Genomic DNA, 21,146 nt, shown 5'->3' on the forward strand with positions numbered 1-21,146 from the left:
TTTTGAAATAGGGATGTTAACTAGAGATCAATTACCAAATTCTTTCGAGTCGGCTTCGGATAATGGAGCAAGGATTCAACGGAGTTGCTATTATGTTCAAAATTGCGACAAGCCATGCGAATTCTCCACCCCTTGCGCAAAAAGCGAGTGTGTTAGGGTTGGCCCTGGATTGTCTGACTGTTGTTGTAACGATGGCTAGAAAAATAGATATTTAGAATAGAATGTTTTTAATTTCTTTTAATTTCTATTTTCTTGGTTTTACTAATTTTTTTAATAAAAAAGAAATTTGTGTTAGTAAGTGTCTCTTTGTTTTAGCATTTTTACTTTTCTCCGTATATTTATTTTTATATGGTGTGAATGAGAAAAAAGGACAATGCAAATTACAAATAAGGAGAGAGTTTAAAGTTGTGACGTATTTATATCACATGTTTATTGTATTGTACATTTGAGTATAAGACTTATCAGAGTTAAAATCAAGATAAACACGAACTTGTTCAACACCATTTTTAATGGAAGGTAATGGACTACTAGTTAGCACCAAAAATAGGAAAAATAAATAATATTTAAATAATGTAACCATAGATTCACTTGAATTGTTTCAGCTAGCATCTGGGAATATTATTCCTATACACTATTGTTCACTGGCATATTAAGGGGACGTTCTATTCACTTTAAAAAAAAAAAAGTTTCAGCCCCAATAAGTTCAGATTATTTCCAATAAGTTCATACAAGTCTAGATAAGTTTAGATAAATTCAGATAAGTTCAGATAAATTCTAATAAATTCAAATAAATTCCAATAAGTTCCAATAAGTTTCAATAATAATAATTGTTATTATTTTTTTGGCAAACAAGTAATTAATATATTGAGGCACTTCAATTTTTTTTACAACATAGCACGAGTGAGGCATTGAAACAAAAGGCTAAGAACACTTATCCTAAACTAACAAAAGATAAAGTTACAAGGAATGAAACCATTCCCTATCTAACTGACTGACTTTCTTTCCAATGAAGTTAGCAATCTTGTTCTTCACATCATGCTTAATGTTAGCAAGCACCTTCTGCATAGAAGGGACCTGCAAACGCCACACATCCTCATTTCTAGCTCTCCAAACATTATACACTAAAGAAGCCACAACAGTGTAAGTCATTGCCTTCCTGAATTGACCCTTGCTATGTCTCCTTGTCCATTGTAAAAAAGCAGCTATACTGGCCCTGTTTTTACTGATACCAAGCCAACTAAAAATGGTTGCATACACTACTTGCTGAACTCAAATTCAAAGTGAGCAACTGTTTTCACTGGCAGAATCACAAATGGCACAATGGTCATCAGTACCTACCCCAAACTGGTTAAGTACCTCTGGTTTTGAGTCTATATAGGAAAGCTAACCACTGAATAAATTTGTGTCTATGAATTGACAATCTATTCCATAAAAATTGTTGCCAAGGCATTTTGTTCCCCTGATTACAAAGATTGCCATACATCTGTTTAATTGAGTACCTAGGAGCATCCAACCATTGAGTACCGTTCATTTGAGAAGAATAGTGATGCATCCCTTTGCAAATGTACTTCATAACTCAACTAGAAGCTCCAGGGGCTATGAACTGGTGCTAGTTTTTAGATTTCACATACGTTGCATGAACCACTTAGCCCATAAATTATCCTGTTTTTGAGAAATGGCCCATGCTTGCTTGCCTATAGTTGCTTGATTCCAAAGAACTAGATTCCTGAAACCTAGCCCCGCACTACTATTAGGAAGACAAAGATTTTCCCATGAAACTGATCCTGGTCTATTGTCATCAAAAGTTACAAACCATAAGAAGCCTCTGTAAATAAAATTGAGTTTCTTAAGAATAGCTTTGGGAAACAAGAAAATTTGAGCCTAGTATATGTGAGGGGGTCAAAAAAGCACGAGGCTAATGCGTGACCTCGTCCCTCATGGGTGTGACGATTCTTTTTATTCAATCAAGTGTAATTGGATTTCCTGTGAGTTTACACCCAATTGACTAGTAATATAGGAGTCGCCATTCAGTTTTTAACGACAATGAGAAAAACTGACAAAACCGGTTATCGTGACATAAAGGGAGTGCAATTATGTTTGACCACGACGGCCGTAGGTTCCCTTGTGATCCCTGGTGTGGGGATCTCTCAACATACACCCGCAAGGTAGAGATTGAGGGTTCGGGGGACTGTAACTACCGAGAGGAGTACTCGCTCGTCGATAACTCCAGAGGCAGGATATCCTTACTAGCTCAGCATAAATAATTGAAGGGACATGCGTTAACTATTAAACTAATCTGAGTTGATTTTAGTAATATGCAACATATAATACTAGAGCGATCGCGATTATCTGATTTAAATAGCATTAAGGGACCTAGCATGATAATCCAATTTCCCAAAAATATCATATTTATTAAGCGTGATCGAACAATCAGATTTTAGTTAGTTTAACAGTTCATAAAAGGGCGAGGAAAGCAATTAAATCATAGAAAAGGGACACATTACGACGCACCCTTGAGAGGTGCGTCACGGTTCTCAGAAAACTAACCACTTTGACTTTGCTATTTCTCCTTTATATTTAACGAATCTCAAATTATGGGACAGGATACGTTCTGTTCGATTTATGGATCGATTGCGACAGAACGCGTGAACAATTTCGCAGCGTGAGGCTTAGGCTAGGGGTTGGAGTCAATACTCAGAATATGAATTGTGTGTTGTGTCCTTTTCACGTCGAACTTGGGCTATATTTATAGAAAAAGAGTTTGTGGAAAGATAGAATTGCAGAGCTCTAATCCACAAAGAATTAGGAAAAAACACGTACCCAGGTAATTCCAGCGCCCAAGCCTGGGCGCCGAAGATTTCGGCGCCCAGAGCCAGGCGTTGAAAATAGGGTCTGGGCTGTTTTCTTAGTCAGATTCGGATTCCTGAAATCCGTAGTGTTTGAGACTTAATCGAGTCTTTTGGTGCGTATCAATTTCATGACGGAATGCGTCTGGGCCCGTTACGAACTCTAGGCTCGTTAGGATTTTAATTAATATGTAACTCTAATTTACGAATCATATTAGGAATAGGATTCTCGCAGTTTTCTATCTCATTTAGGATTTATGTTGGAGTGCAACACCTAATTCTGACAGGTTTCTATCTTTTATGACTTGCCACTTTTAGAAGCTACCCTTTACGGCAGTTACTATTTTTAGCAGGTTTCCATAAATAGCAGGTTTCTATAAATAGCAGGTTTCGGGTGAAACGAAAAGGGTGATTGAGATTCGTAATTTTTATAGGAGATGCGTTGTAAAGTGGAGATTTATGTTTTCATCATCGAACCTTCCCTTTCGGGAATGGGGACAAAAGTAGGTGTCTACAGTTAGCCCCCACTTTGACTGAGTCTTGGAGTAAGACGATGGTCAAAGTATTAGACGGAGTGCGTCACACAAACCATGGTGACCTGTTTTTTGCGAGGGTCTCACGAGCCCCCGAGTGATAACATTTGACTTAAGGGTCATCACTTTGAAGTGTCGACATATCCCTCACGTGTCATTGGGATTTGTCAACTGATAGTATAGAAACTTCCTCACTTTGTCATTGGAAGGATCTAAAGGTGCGTAGAAACTCCCTCACTTTGTCATTGGAGTAGCTACAGATGTTTTCGAAATCAAAGCTGTAAAGTGTAATTGGGCCTGGCCAAGCCCAACCACGAGGTAAAAATCTTTTTAAAGATTCTCATTTTCAGGGTTAGCTAAACGAGAAAAACCCCCTTGTTTTTATGGGACGAAAAAGAAGGAAAATCCAGCACATCGTTCTTTTTTGGAAAAACGGAAAACCAATCCTTTAATTTTGGAAAAAGGGAAAACCGATCTTTTAAATTTTGGAAAAAGGGAAAACCGATCCTTTAATTTTTGGAAAAGGGAAAACCGATCCTTTAATTTTTGGAAAAAGGGAAAACCGATCCCTTTAATTTTTGGAAAAAGGGAAAACCGATCCTTTAATTTTTGGAAAAAGGGAAAACCAGAAAAAGTTATCGCTGCAGCGACTAAGGACCTGCGCAGTTAGTGGCGCAGACCCCGCCGGCTAAAGATGGCGAGCATGTCCGCTAAGGGTGGACACCCCGTCCGATAGAAGTGGACGAATCTGTTTTGAAGTTTGTTTGCTTTTTTTGAAAATAAGGACCTACGCGGCTTGTGACGTAGACCCCGCCGGCTAAAGATGGTGAACCTGTCCGCTAAGGGTGGACACCCCGTCCGATAGAAGTGGACGAATCTATTTTGAAATTTGTTTGCGCTTTTTGAAAATAAGGACCTACGTGGTTTGTGACGTAGACCCCGCCGGCTGAAGATGGCGAGCCTATTTTGAATTTGAAGACTTTATTTTTCGAAAACTGAGGACCTGCGCGGCTAGTGACGCAGACCCCGCCCGCTGAAGGTGGGCGAGCCCTGTCCGCTAAGGGTAAACGCCCCGCTCGCTGGAGGTGAGCGAACCTGAATTCGTTTTTTTGATTTGGGATTCGCGTGCCGCGGTCTTGCCTGATTGAGGTGGACAAGTCCCTATTTCATTTTTTTTTCTTGTGATTTCTCTTGAGAATTTCTTTTCATTCATTCTTGCAGGAGCGAATTCTTTCGAGGGATGCTCGGATTTAGTTGCAACCTGAATGTGGGTTGACAACGTGCTTAGACGGACCATTGTCTTGTGGTCATCTTCTTTCATGGTTTTGATCTAGTCTTTATGGCTCAATTTTGTCATTACCTGGGTCCTTGATTAGGGGACTATGTATAAGTATCAACGGCGACCTTTGTCTTGAGGTCGTAATCCGGTTTTATCTTTTGAGGTTATCCAAACACGGGACTTCGTACAGTGTAGTCTGGGAATACCATTTTAACTTTGCACACTTTCTTTTGAAATATATATTTTCTTTCGAGCCCCCAAGCACTCGTGCTTGACGGTCATTTTTTGTCAAAGAGGTTCCTACGCATTTTGTAATGTCTTTGATCGTGTTTGGGATCGTGCTCGTAAGTGCGAGCGATCTTTGTAGTGGTGTGCTACTTTGACAAAGTCGTGAGGTGCGACTTTCGGCAATTTTCAAGTCGAATGAGTATGGCAGGGCCCACTAGAAGTTAGGGCCTTTTTTGAGCCTGGGTACATTTTCGGCGCCCAGGCCCGGGCGTTGAAATAATTCACGCCCAGGTGGGGCGTTGAAAGTGTTGTTTGGGCTGGTCTTTTGATGACACAGTTGGCCTTTTGTTCATTCGTTTATTTCACTTGGAAGTTCTATGTATTCTCTTTTCTTTTGTTTTTTTCTTTGTTTTTAGAACATGATGATTTTCTTGAGAAGCCGTAGCCGGTTGGTGGACTACGGTGCTTGTCGCTTTGGGGCGATTATTTTAAGGAACTGTTGCTCTTAAGGCGTACAGTTATTGTGATAGTTGGGCGAGTCTATATGGCCCGAGGAACATACCTTGAGGCGTAAGACTTTGACCGCTCTTGTTGTTGTATATTTTTCCTTTTGAACGCGTTCGTGAATGTTCGATACTTAGAATGATGATATGTATGTGCGAACGAGCGTTCATAGAATGGCCGTTGCGTAAGGTCCATTAATCAGTTTGCTTGAACCATTTTTTTTTAGCAATGACTGATTTTGAATAGTTTGCTTAGAAGTTTTGGTAGGGTTCAGGCCCATTCACGAGGTGGGCTCAAGAATCGTGCCCTTTCGATCGTTCAAACATTTTCTTCGAGATTTTTTATTTTGCTATGGTCGTTTCGTAGCTTGGAGCCCCCAAGTATGCACATTGGGATGCTTCCTTTTGGCGTACGATTTTTGTAGGTTCTTTTGAGAAAGATGCCTTGGGGTTCCGCTCGTGTAGGTGCGAGCTATCCCTTCCGTGGTAGGTAATGTTTTGCTACCTTTAATCCTTAATGTAGAAGTCGTGTGGCTTGCATTTTGAATTCGGGCGATAAGTAGTCTTTGCCTCTTTTACACATGCTCTTTGGTCGTGCCCGCATTAGCGCAATATGCCTTACTCTCTTTTTTAGACTTGTACCGTGGGATAGCTGAATTTATGGTGCGACGTAGGCTTGTGTGGCCTAACCGCATGTATTAGATCATTTCTCCAGGTGTTGGGATATCATTATTATTTTTTGCATTGGAGTACTTCATCACGCCTCGTTCAGGTGCTCGAACAAGTGTAGCACCTTCTGCGTGGGTTTGCACGGCTTATTACTTCGTTCGATGCGAGGATTCATAGGTGTTTCTTTCTTATTTTTATATCTGGGCAAAACTTGGCTAGCAGAAAGATTCAGCGCCCAGGCTGGGGCGTTAAAGATATCGGCGCCCAGCTCTGGGCGTTGAAATTGATTTCTGGGTATATTTTGACAGTTCTTATCCTTGATTTTTTTTCTTTCGCTTTTGCTTTGGAACGAGGTAGACTGTGTAACGGGCGCTTGTAGGGCGAGCGTTATGTGCAGTAGTTTGATCGGAGTTTTGGTGACTCGCGATTTTCAGTTACCCTTGTTAGTGGGGTGACTTTATATATTCTAAGTGGTGCTTAGAATTTGGGGGGGTTGTAGCCATTCTAAGGTTCGTTTTACATGATTGAACTTAGGATTGTGCCCCTAGGACGTGTGTATAGCATTAGCGTCGAGAATTTGCGATAAAATCGTCATTTCGAGCATTTTTAGAGTGTTTTTCTCAAGCCCCCAATTGTAGCTACGGGATTGGCTTGGTGCTATAATGCTTGGCATACGTTTTTATGCATTCATGGTGACATGGATCATGAATAGTTTGAACCAGACTCGTTTAGTGCGAGATACGTTCGATTAGTGATTTTGCTACTTCTCTTGTAAATGTCGTATTGTGCGACATTGCCATGGTCAAGGTAGTCACATGTTGAAGTGTGCCTTTGAACAAAAGCTAGGTGCCTTTCTTTACCCATAATCATATTTAGAAATCTTTTGACTCACTTGCAAAACGCATACTTAGATTAAACCAACGACACTTTATTATGTTCGAAGAAGTCTTTGAAAATTATTTGAAGTCCGAGTCCTACTGTGTACAATCCGAGGTGTCCTAAGTAAGTTGACTTATAGAAGGGTTCGTACAGGATTACATGAGTGAATCAAAATACTGTTACGATTTTTGGAATGCTGTCTAAGGATTTGCTGGAAGCCGGGGTGCAGGCGTCAAGATATACTTGTGCCCGTTTGGCATATGCTTTAGGCTTTCAGGGCCGTCTTTTCCAAAATTGCGGGAATATAAACCGTTTTCAAATTGACTTAGATTTACTTGGTGTATGTCTGTACAAAAGGTCAAGGTATATTTAGTTCTTTCCATAGCTCTTTCATTTCAATTTTTAGCCCCCAGTTGCTGTTATGTCTTCCCATTAATGATGCTTTTCAGATTTCGATTTTAGATGCCCGTGTCATATGTCTAGGGTGAGCCTTGGTTAAGTGCCAAGTCCTATTGACAATGTCTGATTTTTTTTAAAGGGGATTCGCGAGCATTTGAGTTACCATGAACGGGTGCCTTGAGCTCGAAGGAACGATGGGGCTACGCCGTAGAACTATCCTCTTTATTGCAAGCTTACTGCCTTTACTACTTGTTGGCGATTATGACTGTGTCTAGTAGTGAAAGAAGGTCTTTAGGCGAACGACTATGTCTAGTGGTGAAAGAAAGTCTTTAAGTGAGTTAGTTCGCTTTAGGGAGGGTCAAGTCGAGTACTTTAGAGGTCATGGACGCTTGCGCTAGCCCCCATTCAATTGAGGCAAAGCGATCTTTTTGAGTCTTGGCTAAGTGCCTAGGAGTGTGAGCGCTCCTTCTGGCAAGGGTACGTGCCCTTATTATTTTTCGATGTGTGCTCATTTTGGCATCTTGATGACTTGGATTCTTCTTCGTGCTTTCAATTTTTCTTTCGACTTAGATTGTAAGTAATTAAATTTGAATAAGGGACTTCTATTTTTATTCTTGTTTTTCTATAGGCTTTATTATTGGTTGGACCGAATCATGGATTGCCTACGTATCCGCCTTGAATAGATTTAATTTGGAATCAGGTATTGCGTAGTTCTTAGCCTAGAAAATGGTTTCTTAGAATGCTGATTTTTAAACAAGTACGTTCTGAGGTGGAATCGTAATGTTTGAAATAGGGTGAGATAAGTGAAGTTTATCTTTATTTTAATTTTCCGCTTTGCCGTAAGCCAAAAAATTTGTTTTATTTTTTTCGAGTACATGTATTTTTTGGTGGTACGTATATCTGAATACGTGCTGTACCCCTCCAAGTGTTCGTTATTGTTCCGTGTATGTGCGGATAAAATGACGAGCACTTCTGGACAAATTTCAGCAAGCAGAGAGATTCAGCGCCCAAGCTGGGGCGCTAAAGATTTCGGCGCCCAGCTCTGGGCGCTGAAAATAATTTATGGGCGGATCTTTTTTGGTGCGCTAATTGCTTCTTTTTCTTTTTAGACTAACTTTAGAGGCGCTTTGCAAAGTTTCTTTTTTATTATTTTTTGTACTTTTCATTTGTCTTCATTTTTTATTCGTGACTCAAGACGGTTTGAAAGATGGGTTGAATGCGATAGGATAATTTGTACAGGTATTGGTCAAGCATGAGGATTATATTTGCTAGGGCTCACAATTTGCAGCCTCGAACTAGTGTCATGAGTTTACATCAACCAAGGCCAATGAGTAGCATGGGGACGGCTCAAGGGAATATCAACAGGCTGCATTCAAACAAGTTATATGGTCATTATGCTAACGGTGGTGTAATAATGGGTTTGGGCTTTGGAAATAACGGGTATGACGCACGTGTCAATGGCCGTGCGTGGTTTGCAAGAGTCAAGGTAATGGTTTCTTGGGTTATGGCAATGAGAACATGGATGGGTTAGATGAGCCGAACAGGGGCCCCAGAGCGAAGGCGTCTAAGAACATAAGGATTGGAAAGGGTAGATATCGTAGAATTTTATGATTTGGATTGGTTGACTCATCTCTTTTCCTTCGTTTACTTGGGTAAATTTCGCACTTTGGGAGGTACGGGCTAAGTATTTCATGGCTCGCTCTTTTCGCTCTCCCTTTTCTCTTTCTATTTTTTCCTTTTTGCATGGGATTTCTCCTCAACATAAATCCTTCAAAATTTTTATTTGGGCTAAAAGGTAGATGGTTGTAGTCTTTGAGCCACGAGGCGAGACTGAGTGAGCCTCGTTTGGTAGGCCTATAGTGGACCTTTAACTTTAGTAGGCCTAGGGTGGACCTTTAGCTTTAGTGGGCCTAGGGTGGACCTTTTAAATTGTCTTACTTTGCAAGCGTATTTAGTCGTTTCTTAAAATGTGCAAATAGCTTTGATTCAAAATGTTGTTTTTACCTTATTGAAATTCAACGAAAGAATTACATCGAAAATAATTTTTTGCTTCTATTTCAGATTCCAGTTTCTCGGATTTTAACTGGAAGTTGTGATTTAGACTCAAACTTTCATTAATCTTTCTGATTATAACCCGTGTATGAATAAGGAGGTGGCCTAGACTCAAAATAATGACGTGGCGTAAGCCTATAATACTTGACCAAGCAACTTTCAGGTTTAGATTTATTGGACCATAACTTTCGTTGGTTGACACTTTAGATTTTAACCTTTGGGTGTTCATTTGTCATGCGCCATTTTGCTTAATGTTGGCAAGGTAGTTAATTGGGGAGATCGAATTTTTATTTTTGCAAGACTAGAATCATTAGTGCGGCTTCTCTCTTAGTGTGTATAGCTTTACCCCAATGGTAGCCTTATGGTATGCCGATTTGGGTATTTTCATGGTTGGTCATGTTGCATTAATGGAAAATCTTCTAGTCCGTACTTAGTAGTATTTCAAGGAGCGTGTGACTCGAGAGGACTATGATAGTCGTGACCCAATGTGATTATAAGCCTTGAGGCCATTTAATTTTTCTTGCCAATGGTATTGACACCTTAGGTTCACTTTGGGGGTTGTGCGACTATGGGGGAATGATTTTCAGAATGTGACTGTTTCCATATTGGTGGGAGAGAGTATTGAGACCGTAGACTCTTATCAAGGGATGACAATTACATATGGGTGCTTATTGATTTAAATGTTAGGAAGGGAGACTCAATATGGTTTAACCTTTTGACTTGCAGAACGACACCAAACATTAGGACCGATTCAATGGATAAGACAACTAAGACTTAGGATTTAGATTTTACTTTTGGCATAGCCTAATCTAGACTCGGATTTATTTTTTTATTCGAACATTATTTTTCTTCAAAGACTCCATTTGAACATTTTTTTTTTTTAAATACTTTGCCCATGTGACATCCAAGGTTATTTCGATTAGCGTGCTTGGTTTTGGAGCCGAACATTGTCGTCATAGGAGGCCTAACAACGACACAAAGAGTTATTTTATTTTTTTACAAGTCGCTTTTAGAATCGAGTGCCTTTTCATACGCCCTTGCAGCAATTTTTACGAAAGTTTTTTTTTGCTACGTGTATTTCTTTTTACGCGGGCACCGAGGCTGCTGCGCCTGACCAAAAGGCCAGGCAGCAACTTCAGCGCCCAACGGTGGGCGTGAGAAATTTTATCACCCAGCCAGGGGCGCTGAAAATGCGTCTCTGGCTGGTTCTCGTTTTCAGTTTTTGTCTACTTTTGTTTTTGCGACTTTAATTTTGCGTGCTTGCCTTATAACGTCCTTTACGCGTTGTGCAACGTTTGTGGGATTCGTTACGGCCATCCCGAGCGTCGCTTATTTTTGTGGCGATCGTTCGGGCTTGCGGAACACGTATTTTGGTATAACTCTTTGGCCAATTGGTTCATGAATGTTTGGGCAATTTTTAAGGTCGTTGGTTTTTCTAGGATAGTTTGTCACACGCAATCATATATTTCGCTACACATAACTAACATTCCATCATGAGGCAATAATAATATGTCACGTAGTTTATGATAGGCTTCTATGGGTAGTTATTTGCGCCTGGCTTGGTACCGCTTCTATCGTAGATCCAACACATGCCCCGGTCGAGGTAGTGTCTTCAACAGACGAATTTCGCTCAAGAGGCCAACCCGCAAGTGCAAGCCAAGGGGGCATGTAGGCGAGAGGGACCTAATGGGCGAGCGATTGGGTTTGGGACGGGTGTACTACTAGCGAAAGTGCCGAGTGGACAAATTTGAAGCGTATGCACCCCCCGGTTGGCGATGGGTATCCTTAGTCCCAACTCCCGAGATGAAACACCAAAGGAGCCAAGATTCGTTATGCGGTTCTGCCCGTTCACATTAATATGCTGATTTTCAGGTCGTCCCAACTTGACGGGGAAATAAACGCGGGGTAGGATCGTTTCACCCTTCGGCTATTTTGATTACCTACAAGCACGAGTATTTCCTTCACTATCCCCAGTGGAGTCGCCACTGTGAGGGGGTCGAAAAAGCACGAGGCTAATGCGTGACCTCGTCCCTCGTGGGTGTGACGATTCTTTTTATTCAATCAAGTGTAATTGGATTTCCTGTGAGTTTACACCCAATTGACTAGTAATATAGGAGTCGCCATTCAGTTTTTAACGACAATGAGAAAAACTGACAAAACCCGGTTATCGTGACATAAAGGGAGTGCAATTATGTTTGACCACGACGGCCGTAGGTTCCCTTGTGATCCCTGGTGTGGGGATCTCTCAACATACACCCGCAAGGTAGAGATTGAGGGTTCGGGGGACTGTAACTACCGAGAGGAGTACTCGCTTGTCGATAACTCCAGAGGCAGGATATCCTTACTAGCTCAGCATAAATAATTGAAGGGACATGCGTTAACTATTAAACTAATCTGAGTTGATTTTAGCAATATGCAACATATAATACTAGATCGATCGCGATTATCTGATTTAAATAGCATTAAGGGACCAAGCATGATAATCCAATTTCCCAAAAATATCATATTTATTAAGCGTGATCGAACAATCAGATTTTAGTTAGTTTAACAGTTCATAAAAGGGCGAGGAAAGCAATTAAATCATAGAAAAGGGACACATTACGACGCACCCTTGAGAGGTGCGTCACGGTTCTCAGAAAACTAACCACTTTGACTTTGCTATTTCTCCTTTTTATTTAACGAATCTCAAATTATGGGACAGGATACGTTCTGTTCGATTTATGGATCGATTGCGACAGAACGCGTGAACAATTTCGCAGCGTGAGGCTTAGGCTATGGGTTGGAGTCAATACTCAGAATATGAATTGTGTGTTGTGTCCTTTTCACGTCGAACTTGGGCTATATTTATAGAAAAAGAGTTTGTGGAAAAATAGAATTGCAGAGCTCTAATCCACAAAGAATTAGGAAAAAACACGTACCCAGGTAATTCCAGCGCCCAGGCCTGGGCGCCGAAGAATTCGGCGCCCAGAGCCAGGCGTTGAAAATAGGGTCTGGGCTGTTTTCTTAGTCAGATTCGGATTCCTGAAATCCGTAGTGCTTGAGACTTAATCGAGTCTTTTGGTGCGTATCAATTTCATGACGGAATGCGTCTGGGCCCGTTACGAACTCTAGGCTCGTTAGGATTTTAATTAATACGTAACTCTAATTTACGAATCATATTAGGAATAGGATTCTCGCAGTTTTCTATCTCATTTAAGATTTATGTTGGAGTGCAACACCTAATTCTGACAGGTTTCTATCTTTTATGACTTGCCACTTTTAGGAGCTACCCTTTACGGCAGTTACTATTTTTAGCAGGTTTCCATAAATAGCAGGTTTCTATAAATAGCAGGTTTCGGGTGAAACGAGAAGGGTGATTGAGATTCGTTATTTTTATAGGAGATGCGTTGTCAAGTGGAGATTTATGTTTTCATCATCGAACCTTCCCTTTCGGGAATGGGGACAAAAGTAGGTGTCTACAGTATACACTTATACTAAAATAAAAGATTTTTTATATTGGATGTAAATTTGTTTTAATGTCGTTTATCATATATTATAAGATAAACAATAATCTCCGGAATAATTAATATGAGTGATACGGGTACGTGCAGTATTCGAAGTACTAAGTATGTCATAGTCATATATAAATAGTAGCTTTTTGGTGTAGTATTCGTATATGACAAATTACGTTCAAAACTAATCATCTACTATTGACCATCTAAATATGCATATTCAGAAAGGCATTTATGTGCGCAAATTTGCTATCATGGTTTACATTGTCAATATGATGTGTAATTAATATTTTTTTTACATAAGCTAAGTGTGTAATTAATATCAAGCTATATTAAAAGTACAAATATGTTCTAAAATGATAATGCATATTTCCGTGAATAATCATCATCATGTTCAAGTATTAGCACGACTATTTCCCATATGACTATCTAAATATATTTGAATTATCAAATACTACTTAGCTTTATATGACTATCTACAACATTTAACAAAATCACCAAATATTGACCTCTGTTCTATAAGGGAAGAGGAGATGATTTGGTGTCCATGTAAAAATATTAAAATGCACTCATTAAGTTACTAATTAAACTACATTACCTATATTATAAATAAGGAAATTACTTAAATCAAGAAAACAAATAAGCATGTCGATAATATAAAGAAGAAAATAATCAATAAAACTTACATAAATCCCGCTAAAGAACTTAGCGTAACATTAAATTTTGAAATTAAAATTTCTTTGATTGATTTTGTCATTTGGTATACCATAAATTAAAGCATAGCAGATGTCATTAAAATCTTAGCTCAAAAATAACGCACACTCAAAAATCAACAAAATTCATCAAAAGAAGGGCATAAAAATAATCACCTTTATTATTCATTTCAAATTCGACTAAATTTTTTAATGCATTTATTTTATTTCAAACTTCTTTCTTTTATCTCATTTTTTGCACTTATTAATTTGTATGACAAAAGTTGATAAAACTAATATGTATTGCTTTTTTTTCTTCTTAAACTTGATAAAAATAATACTTTAAAAGTCACAATTAAGTGTAAATAATTAAGTGAATAAAATATCTAATTTATCCTTCAACTTACGCATTTAGAACTAACCATAAATTTCAAAGGAAATTCAATCCGTCAAAAAACCAAAACTACAAGAACCTAACATGTAAGGACTCAAGTGAATTTCGAATTGACTATTATAATTGACTGCGAATGAAGATAATTAAGGAAATAATTGATTATAAATTACATTCAAAAAAATTATCATTTTAAACGAATCCATATTGTTAAGCAAGTAATTATTTATTTAAGGTCGGAACAAACTTAAATTTAGCAAAGTAAATAAGTTGAATTGAAAATTTAGAAAAATAAAAAATTGAGGAAATAATCAATAAAAACAACTTACGATAAAATTTTCTAAACAAACTTAGATTAATATTAATGTTGAGATTCATCTCAAACTTTAAAAAATATAGTCAGATTGTGCAACTATTTAAAACGGTGGTAGTACTATAATAAAATTATTATATATTAATATGTTTGCAACAACATATATATTTTGGATATGTTAATGTAAAGTATTGAAATATCATTATATAAAATTTCGTAAAAATTTAACATTTTGATAGGTAAATTGTGCATCACACTTTATGATCGGGCGAGTTTGGTTTTAGGTTGGGTTGACGACGAAGATAGACATAGATAATTGACTAATATTGATGAATAAATAGAGATTTGGTGTTGATGAGCGGGTTTAAGGATATCATGTACCCACCTTGGTGATGGAGCGAGTTTAAATTTATTGGATTTGAAAACACTCACTAAGTCCTAATTATGTATGTCACTTTATTAAATCAAATCAATTTTTGGCCCTTACTCATGGCCTACGGAAAAGCAGGTATGGAGATTATCTAGCAAAGAAGAACGTCTCCAACCTAGGAGCTGCTCTAGAAAAGGCGGGCAAATGCTTCAGGATTGAGGAATTTAACAAGACATTGGCCATCTCCTACCATGATGATTACGTCCCGCCACAGAGGGAAGACTCCAGGAAGGACGACAAAAGGAAGAAGGATAGTCAAAGGAAGAAGGACGACTGAGAGAAATATGAGAACGGCATGAATACAGGGAATCCTTGACTAAAGAGTCATCCGGTTGAGACGGAGAGAGATCTTCAAGAGTCTTCTTCCTAGGCCGGAGTAAGAAGGAGGTTCTGGGCAAGTTCAAAAATTAGGTTTAGGGTTTATTGATTGTGTGTCTGTTGATGTGTATCCAGGTCGTAAATATAGGAATATAGGATAGAAACCCTAATCTGGTTCCTTAGTCAATACAAACTCTTTGCCCAGCCGACTTTAGCTAGGTTTAGGAGTCCATCCATCCGGTGGAATATTAATTGGAACATCTTAATGACTACGGGCCGACCGACCCTTGTGGGTAGTCCCCCGTAGGTCATCCCTAATATTCGTAATTTACTCACGTTAAAGTCTGTCTGGGCCTATTGCGTATGGCCCATGTGTCGACGTGTCGTGAGCCGTTTGTATTCCCAAAAACCTTGCCCCCCAGTCCCATATAATTTTGTATGTTTATGGGCTAAGTGAAATAATAAGAAATCATTCATTATCACCGTTTTTGTATCTGTATGTAACGTAGCTTTTGTACTTTCCAATAGTACAAATGTTTTACAAAAATGAACGTCCATGTATAAAAAAATTGAACAAGTTGTGCATTTTGACAGCACCTTCCTTGTTTATCTTTGTTGATAAGTTAAATAACATTGATTGCATTTGCTTACCCCATTTAATAATTCCAACATGTTTCTGAAAAGTAGGGGAAGATTTGACCATTCATCTTTCATTTTCCTTTTTTTTTTTTTTCTTTTTTTTTTTTTTTTTTTTTTTTTAATATTATGGCCCATGGTTGGGGCGGGTCTCCTGGTGGTAGGACGACTGGCTGGATGTGATGGCTGGTCGTCTGGCAGGTTGGATGTCGTAGCTGGCTGGCTGGGTGTGGTGGCGAGGTGGCTGGCTCCGACGGTCAGTTCCTTCTCCCTGCCAACCGTGATGGCCGGTTGGCTGGGACGGCCGGCTGGTTGCCAAGGGCACCGGCTGGTCGGCCGGCTGTCATCGTCGGCGACAACTGGCTGGCTGGCTGCTCTCCTCCCCACCTTTTTTTTCATGGTGAAAGTATGTAGCAGTCCATAATATACATAAGATGTCAAGCTTGTCTTCCAAGTTCTGCACTTTTAACGAAATTAATGTCCTTTTTCATCCTTTTAATAAAATGATTAATAATTGTGTTTTCTTCTAAATGGTGTCCCTCTCTTGACAAGTGGCATGGTTCTTAGGATCAACCCAAATAAATCAGCACCCTCTACATTCTTATAAAAGGGTGGGAGGCCATAAGGATGTTCATCCCCTTTGCTCTTATCTCTCTCCAACCTTTCTATTTAGTGAGGTTTTTCCTTAGTCCTCCACTCATACCATTCTTCAAATAGACATTTGACTGTAGGTACATTCATTTACCATATGTAGGGGTTGTACATTATTTTCACCGGTTTCCGACTGTCCCAATCAACTTCGAGCGCTCTTCGGAAGTTTTTCGGTTGTTTTCCCGTCGTTTTAGGGCGACCTTCCAGTCGTTCTTCGGCGAACTCCGACCGGTCAACGACGAGTTTTCGGGTGAACTTCCGACCATTCCCATCACTTTTCTGACGTCCCTCGGTTAATTTCCGGCAGTAATCCGGATGATTTTCCGGCAAGCTGTAAAATACAAATAATAATTTTTTATAATTATTACAAATAAGTTTTAAATTAATTAAATTAAATTATATACTTATTAAAGGTATTGTAATATATTTCACAGGGGACACCAAAATGCATTTACTAAAATGACCTCAAGAGTTCCCTTATAGAATAGAGATTATTACCTAACTTTTTCCCCTTATACGAAGTATTTATTTTGTATCCACTAACCTGACCAATTGGATCATTATAATAAGAAAATCAACAGACGTTTTCTAAGGAGCGTTTGGTTAGGGGCATTCAGGAAAGGGAAAGAGAATGAATTGGGCGATTTTCCTTTGTTGTTGTTGTTGTTGTTGTTGTTGTTGTTGTTTGTATAATCATTTTAATCTATCATATCCCTTTAATTACCCCTCCTTACCCCCAAAGTCCTCTAATTTGATTCACTACACCCCCATTCTATTTCTATCCACTTTCCTTGAGCTACCAATACACTAGAACACCTACCTTTGTAACACCCTAATAATTCCTTGCTTTTATAAAACCATTTTTCAACTTAAAAAAAATAATTACTAAAGTATTACCGCCACCGTGATAACGGTTAAGGCTAGTACAAGAATTACGCAACGAAAATTAAAGTCAACTAACTTTCAAACCAACATAAATAATGATTATTGAGGCCTCCTACAAGTTGGAACCATAACGGCCCAAAAATCGAAGTATTTAAAAATCCAACAATCCAAAACATAAGTAAAGTATTAAAAATAGTTTCAAAGCACAAAAAAATGCAACTCTCTCAACCATCCCAAGCTACATGATTTCGATCGTACTTTGATCTACCAACCTGCTAAATTAATCTACTCCCCAACAATGCAAGTGCAAATGATGGATCATCATAGGGTCATTAAGGCGTAGGCCATGACCAAAAGACATAAAGCACGTAGTCAGCAAAAGCTGAGTACTTACAAGGCTAGAGTGAAATAAAACTATAAACATGCATCACTCGCTAAAATACTAGTCAATATGCAAAAGCCATTTAATAATTAACAAGTAAATCATGAATACAAGACTCGACTCTTGACTCGACACTTGACTCACAATTTAATTAGAATAAGCTTCGAATGGGCCTAAAGAATATTCCATAAAGGAAGGGTGTTGGGATCCCACCAAACACCATAATAAATAATAAATATCGGTCCATACCGAGTGTCGGGACATACCGACGGAATTCCAGCGCATAAATTAAATGAAACAACGTCTTGTATCATTAGTAGGAGATCAAACTTTCCGGAAAGTCTCCCCCCATTGTTCATACTCAAGGTATATACGTTCCAAGAGTTTTGAAGCTTTTTCTACTGCACTTTACGTTTATTAATATTTTATTAATGGTGAACTCGAGACTCGAACACACACGTACATACATACATACAATTAATAAACGACAACCAAAACAATCTCATTTTAATACTTTAGGACTTGTGATCAATAAATCAAGACGTAGTGAAATTACTACCAAGTTCCTTCTCACAAAAGGTGAGATTCCCATCATGCCTATTAACATGAGGGTTGTGCCCTTGCACGACAAATCCTAATTTAGTTCATATAAAATATTCCCAACTGAACCCACATGTGCGGTGGCTTACGTGAGCTAACCCTTCACATGTGGTAAAATAAATAGTACAACGAAGTACGAATAATTGGCTCAAAAGTATGCTAGACATCCCGTACAATAGCATAACAATAAATAATTCATCCCTTGCATGTGAAACAAACCATACATGCATAAATATTGAACAACATGATTGACAATGAAATCCATACTCACAATAGTACCAACATGCTTGTTCAATCAATAAATCAATAATTCCAATATATTAATTCACATGATCGTTCACCAAATCAAATATGAATCCACCAAGTTCACATAATATAATTCACATCAATAACAATTATGTAATGTCCCTTGACAAATATTGTGGTCGCCCTAGACTTGTACGTACCTTGAATATCTAAGCGTAGGGGCCACTTTGCATATACGATCACTCACTTAGAAATCACCTCCTATCATCAAAATAATGAAACCTTAATTATTTCCATATTCATTAAATTTCCAGCAACTTTATGAAACTTAAAACCTTAATAATAATTAGAAATTAATCGTTCTTTAATACAATAATCGTCTCAATTTGCAAAACTAATCCCTAGTATGAAAACATACTTTTTCCACCCTTAAAATCAATAAAAATAAACACTTCAAACCTTTTTATAAATCTGAAAATATACTTGATTATCATAATTAAATTAATCACCTAATTATGCTAATCAATTGACCCATTAGGTCTAGGTTAAAACCCTAACTTGAATTTTCCAATAAACCCAATTTAACATCATAAAAATCAAATCTTTATTACATAAACGAATCTGAAAATTCATGCTTTAATAATCAAAATACGCCTCATGAATTAAAACATATAAATCCTCATAATACGGTATACACAACCGATTCCCAGCATTTTAATTATTCAAAACAATAATAATATAATTTAAAATACGGAATTGAAATAGAATAGGTAAGGAAGAAGAGAATTATACAAATTTGGCCTATAGCACGGAACAACCACGAATTAATTATGATTGCGCGAAAGAATTGAACGAACGAGCAAGAAGACACACACACACACACACACACACACAGAGACTCGTGTGTGTGCGCACGCGGCGAGAACGACGAGCAGGGGCAGCAGCGCGCGCTGGCGCGAGGGCGAGGGCGCGCGAGAGGCTAGCGCGCAGCAAGAGGGACGAGGGCGAGAGGCTGGAGCGCAGCAAGAGGGGAGAGGGGCTTGCGTGTGGCTTGGCGAGAGTCGCGCACCAGCAACAACACAACAGCACAACAGCAGCAGCAGAGCGCGCTGGCTGGGCGGGCTGTGAGGAAGTGTGGGCGACGCTGGGGCGAGGGCACAGCACACACGAGGCACGAAGTGCTCGTGTGCGGGTGAGGGTGATCCGGCACAAAGAGAGGAGAGAGAGAAAGAGTGTGGGGCAAGAAAAGGAAAGAGGCTTTAATGAAAAACAAGGGGATCATTTAATGAGGAGAGTCCTATTTATAGGCTCTCAAATCCCTAGTGGGTTAGGCTTGGGAATTTGACATTGGGCTTAGCAATTAAATGATTGGGCTAGTCTAGAGCTTAGAATTAAATTCTTTTGATTGGGCTCGATTAATAAAACGAGTTGGACTTTTATTTAAAAACTCAAACCTTTAAAATTACTTGCGACCAATTAAATTCCCGACTCGAGAATTAAATTCGTTTCGTAATAATTAAAATAATAAATATTCTAATTAATTAAAATACATTTAAATAACATTTAAATGCGAAATAAATTCTAAAAATCATAAAATGCTTTATAAATATAATAAAATATATTTATAATTATTATAAAAATACGAGGTATTACAACCTTGGCCACCAACATTACCCCACCATCACCGTCCCAACACCATCTGCCACCCTCATCGGTGTCATCCTAGAATTTAACATCCTTGTCGGGGCGGAAATCACCTCCCTATCACCAGCCATTACAACTTAAACCACCACAAAAAACTACCTCCACCCTCAAAACCCCATCCCACCACCTTACTCCTCCACTCGAGAAAACAACCCAACTATTCAAAACACCAACCCCGCCATATCCCCGCCCCAACCACCACAAAAATCCCATCCATTCACCAAGAAATTCTCCTCATCATCGCCAAATCTTTACCTGCCAACCACAAACCCACCCCACCATCAACGAGACTCCCCCATTGACGAAAATCACAGCAACGAAAACCGTCAAATTAACACCGACGAAAATCATCCCCAACCTACGAAAACCACCCCCTTGAAACCCTCATCATCGCCAAACCTTTACCTGCCAACCACAAACCCACCCCACCATCAACGAGACTCGCCCATTGACGAAAATCACAGCAACGAAAACCGCCAAATTAACACCGACGAAAATCATCCCCAACCTACGAAAACCACCCTCCTTGAAACCCTACAAAAACCCACCACCAATCCTAAAAGAACCACCAACCACCATGAATTTTAACTCTATATGTCAAATTCGTCCATAAGTACCCCGAATCTGAAGTTTTCATAGTCGAATTTTGACTTTTGAAGCTACCCTAGCTAGCTTGTTAAGTGGTGGTGAATGGTTGTCGTCGACATGGCAATGGAGCGATTTTGGCAAGATAAAGGAGGGGACGCTGCCAGATTGAGAAGGAAGAGGCGAGGTGCACTTTCCGAGAGATAGGAGGGAGCGAAGGGTGATAGTGGTAGGCAGAGGAGGGTGATGGTAATAACGGTAACCAGAGGAGTACGATGGTGACTGGGAGGGGGAGAAAGATATAGATGATGTGACATTTGTTAACCCTAAAAACCTATGATAACAAAGACTTTTGGTTTCCTTTTCCCTTCTTTCCCTTTGATTGACCTTTAATTTTTGTGTCGGTCAACATATAAATCCTAAAATTATACAAA

The sequence above is a fragment of the Spinacia oleracea genome, chromosome 4 (genome assembly GCF_020520425.1).
Source record: "Spinacia oleracea cultivar Varoflay chromosome 4, BTI_SOV_V1, whole genome shotgun sequence".
NCBI lineage: Eukaryota > Viridiplantae > Streptophyta > Magnoliopsida > Caryophyllales > Amaranthaceae > Spinacia > Spinacia oleracea.